The sequence below is a fragment of the Syngnathus acus genome, chromosome 14, assembly GCF_901709675.1.
Source record: "Syngnathus acus chromosome 14, fSynAcu1.2, whole genome shotgun sequence".
NCBI classification, from domain to species: Eukaryota; Metazoa; Chordata; class Actinopteri; order Syngnathiformes; family Syngnathidae; genus Syngnathus; species Syngnathus acus.
Genome location: NC_051099.1, coordinates 1,705,917 through 1,710,469, shown reverse-complemented (window position 1 = coordinate 1,710,469; position 4,553 = coordinate 1,705,917). Strand labels below are relative to the sequence as shown.

Genomic DNA, 4,553 nt, shown 5'->3' with positions numbered 1-4,553 from the left:
CGTGCTCTGATGCCACAGTATGCCGGCGGGGGGAAAAAAAAAAGGACTGCGGAATTCACTTTGAAGTTGATGAGGCACGGAGTCGCAGCGGCGTCGGACAAACTTTTTCCCCCACTATTACCGAGGGGAAAGAAAAGAACAGAGCAAGAGGAGAACAATCAGTCGACTGCCTGGCTGATTCTTTGCAAACGGGAAGCAGCCAATCAGAGTCCAATCAAATTCCCCACTGTTAGGATAGCGGAAATAACTTACAGTACTCCAAGAGAACAGACTGTAGGGATGTATTTCATCATCATTTCATCAGCAGAGCTTGAGCGCAGCAGGAAAGGGGGCAGATGGAGATAGTTCAAGGGAGTTGAGAACAGAAAGCAGACGTGGTAAATACTCAGTGACAGTTTCCACCGGGATGTGTTACAGGTCATCCACTATTTACAATTCGCTCCTAAAATTTCCTCCGTCTCTTTTGTTTCGCTCTCAAATTCTTCGGCAGCCTTTTTAGGCAGCCGATAAGTTAAGCCCCAGTTTATCGGTTGCTGCTTAATCATGGAATCAATTTCCTTCCTTCAACGTAAACTCGTTGACCCGATTATCGAGTAGCCTTTCTCAGACTGCCTGTGAGAGACTGAATTTATCTGTAAGAAGCTTTTGTCTCAGTTTTTTTCAGCAGGACACTTTGGGCAGCCGACAAGTTGGTTAAAGTTAAAATGCACCAATGGCACAGCATGACCTCACTAACATAAAAGAAAAAACAAAATGGTTTCATGCATCCCGAGCTCCACCGTCTCCCTTCTCTGCTGTCAGCGCTGGCGTGAGATGATAAATGTCAGCCAAACATCCAAGAGAACCTTTCTCAGTTTTTCCCCTTCCATCCAGGCAGGTAACTGTAAAAAAGACTTTGGAAAAGGCTAGCGCAACAAAAAAGTGTGAGATGGATAGTTTGTAAACGCAGACTGTTGGTTTGTACGTACTCATTAGTGACCGAGAGCGGCGGCCGCTGATTCGCCTGCTGTTGTCTCGCCCGCCATGTTGAGGTCGAGAGCGGCGTGCTGTTAGGAGAGAGATGGTGGGAGGGAAGAAAGGAGTGTGTTGTGGGGCTTCTTATTTCTGGAACACCAACTCTTAAACAATTTAGTGCTGCAGTGAAGAACGCATCCTCGGTGCCATATTTTGAATGAATGGTCAAAGAAAGATGGCGACCATTCAATCCCCTCTTGTAAATAGTTGCCCAGGCTTCCTTGTGTAAGTGAGAATGACAGTCGATTGAGGGAAGCTGGATGATAATATTGACTGTCAACCAATCTTCATGCCCCAACTCCCTCTGCCCCGCCACGCCACACCCGGCGCCGGCAGTGGGTTCAAGGGATGAATACAATCAAAATCCCGTTTGCGGGGAAGATTTTCTTCACGGCTCGCCAGAAACGACGTCTGGAGATTTGGCTGCTTTAAAAGGAAGTTCGAAGAGCCAATCGGGGGCTTCCCGGGAGAGCGTGGCATTGACAGGAGTAGCCGCAGTGCTGCTAAGGCGTCCGCAACACACATTTTTGCATCAGTTTAATGTTAGAAGATTAAGAGCCTTTAGCCACAGGCGATTAAGGGAGGTTTTAGTTTACAGCTGCTTTATTCTGACAGGAAGGGGCCAGATTTAAAGCGTTGCTGTCCAAAACAAAATTAGCACATGCAGAGAGCATCTTGTGGGTGTGTTAAGCCATTTTCTGTCACTTGTTGTGGAGCTGAGTCTCCAAACTCAACTCAAAATATAGAAATGTTGAATTTTTGACTTCATCCAATATTTTTTGTTGCCCGTATCGGAAACTCCGTGTGAATTATAGATTTTAGTTAAACACCCGCACATGGGCGGCTCTTAACAATTAGAGCCAAAACATTCCTTACTAAACACAGATTAACCACTGTCACGTTTGCATAAAGAAGCTCCCGCTACTATCTGGAATCTATAACTTTCCTCTCAGTTAATTATTGGCAGTACAAGGCGCCGGCTTCTGCCATAATCCCCGTGTGTAATGACCAGATCGACTCTGCAATTTGGCTTCCTTCAAACCGCCGCAGCTCAGAGAAAGTCGTTTTTTTTTTTTTTATCCGCCAAGCTACGGCGGCCTTATCTGTTCCCTTAGACAACGAGGGGGGGGGGGGGGGATCTCGAGGGTAAAGTAGTGATGACAAGTGTTCTGTCGCATAATTAAGCTTTTTAATCTGTATGTATATTGTGAAGTTTGATTGGCATAGATCATGATAGAACAAATGTCGGCTAAATGGTATATTTGATACATTTCAATGACCTAGCAGACGGCCATTTTAAGAGGTGTTTATTTTTCTCAAGTGGACAAGCTGGATCACTGCATCTATTTATTTGAGGATATACAGTAACTGTATCTCCTCATGCCAGACCCAGTCGAGGAAATTCTTGCAAATCTTAAACACGTCTTATATTTTCTGCCCAGCCCTATTTTTCCAATGCCTTCTCATCTCATATACCCTTGCACAGTAATTGCCCTAGATGCAAAAAAGATTTTAGCAATCCATCCGAAACTTGTCTTGCTCAGAAGTTTTTGGCGCTGACGCTATCCACGTCGGGTGAAATTAAGGGCACTTGACTCACAAAATGCAGCTGCTCATCTGAAACAGCAATTCTAGTGATGCTCCATTTATTATTTATCTGTGGGGGGGTGATAAGAAGACAGAAAAGGAGGTCTATAGCTAAGAAAAAGATGAGGCGATGAGTCAAAAAAAAAAAAAAATCAGGCCTTCATACTAAGCGGTTGGAGACAGTGAGGATGTGCCAGAGCTTTTTGCAAGAACTGTGGTCCACTTTTTCTTTAGCTCTAGGGCCAAGCAAAGTTAATTTAAAACAGAGTGATCAGCAAAAGTGTGCAAGGGAGAGTGCAGTAAATATGAGAACAGTGACAAATTGAAAATTTTCATTCCAAGAGATTGTGACATTAGGGTTGGCATCCCAAACTAATGTTTGGTAATAAACAATGAGGTCCTCGCTGAACGCCACTCGTTCATTTCATTGGAACTGAGCTGAACTCAAAGCCAAGTGAAGGCTAAATTGCAGCATTTGCAACTTTAGCAAATCTTCCGGGATGACAATCCAAGCTGCCGGTGAAGCCATCTCATTGTGTTTCATTTTTAGCAAGCACATTCTACACCAGTCCTTTATGCGGGCCGTCTTATTGTCATTCTCCGGCTCTCCTGTGACTCATTCCACATCCTTTCTAAGTCTCATTCAAAACCATGTCAGTCTTCTTGTTTTTCTGTCACTCCTCAATTCATTTGCAAAGTCTCTCTCACAACTTTGTTTTTCTGGCATCCTTCCATCTTTGCGCATCTCACGCATGCAAAGCACATTAAAATCTCCACCGATATCTGACCGAGCACCTGTCTAGCTGTAAGCCGCAGAGGCCAATCCGTCACCTCAGCTGGCCCCGCAGCCCACTTCCTATTCATAGGCTCAGTACGAGTGCAGCTCCAGGCTGTCGCACCGAGAGCCAAACTCCCAAAGGAGTGCATTGGAGAGCAAGTGGTAGTGTCGCTTGTTTGTACAGAATAGAGCCAGAGGAAGGCAATCACAGTTTGCTAAAGAACGTATATAGCGAGCCCTGTTTAAAATATGTTCTCGATCCACACCAAAATTAAAAACACGTTGCATAAATTGGATAGATTAGCAAATTCTCGTACCTCTTGTAGTATTTGGGCTCACTTAAAAGAATGCCCAGGTTCGGTTGAGTTGTGTTTGCCCAATCTATATTTCAGCACGTGCGAGTGTGAGCTGTGGAAAACAGCAGCTTCTGTTCCATCGTGCCCATTGTCTTCTTATTTTAAATGAGTGTTGTCCACCTGCCCTTGAAGGGTGAAACAATGACCTGATTGAGATGCAGTAGCCTCTTTCACTGTGAAATCTTCCACGACGGAATGGAGAGTAAGCTGATCTTGGATGGATTATGTCAAGATAATGGAATCCTTCAAATCGGAAATGGGGAAGGGACACTTTTAGCCACGCACGCTTCGCCTTTCTCAGCCTTCCTGGAGTTGCTTTCGCCTTGCCTGGCTCTATCCCAGCATCTCATTTTCTCTCACCTGCTTGCCAATGTGCGCAGAAACTCGCACGCCCTTCATCCTTCTTCTTCTACCACCGCTGTGCGCTACTATTATTTTCTTGGTGAATATCTGATGTGGCAGCGTGGAACGGAACGTGCATAGAAAGCAGCAGCCAATTAGGAAAGCTCTTTTCATGTTGAGGCACTGTGCTGCCTACAAAATGGCAGAAGAGTCCAAAAGCAAATCCAGGAAGCACACCCCCTTGCATTTGCTCGTTGCCATGCAGACCCCAATAAAGACAAATAAGCCACTTTCCCGCTACTGCACATTCCTACAAATGGAAAGGATATTCTAAATTCCCCCAACTTGTAATGGTTTGAAATTTCAATTTAATACTGTGCAGGGAAGTCTTTTTTTTAATTAAAAACAGAGAACTTGTGTGTGAATAGGTCCTGATCTTTTGTCTAGCAACATCTTAAAGCCACCCCTGATGAAGT

At 44.7% G+C, this 4,553-nt stretch overlaps 1 long non-coding RNA gene across 1 annotated transcript; it reads right to left on the bottom strand.

Annotated features, from left to right (window-relative positions):
* Positions 1 to 265: 265 nt before the first annotated feature.
* Positions 266 to 4,195, bottom strand: LOC119133690. Its single transcript, XR_005100181.1, has 2 exons — positions 4,096 to 4,195; positions 266 to 1,046 (listed from the first exon to the last, which is right to left on the bottom strand). It is a non-coding gene; the product is annotated as an uncharacterized LOC119133690 (long non-coding RNA).
* Positions 4,196 to 4,553: the final 358 nt, after the last annotated feature.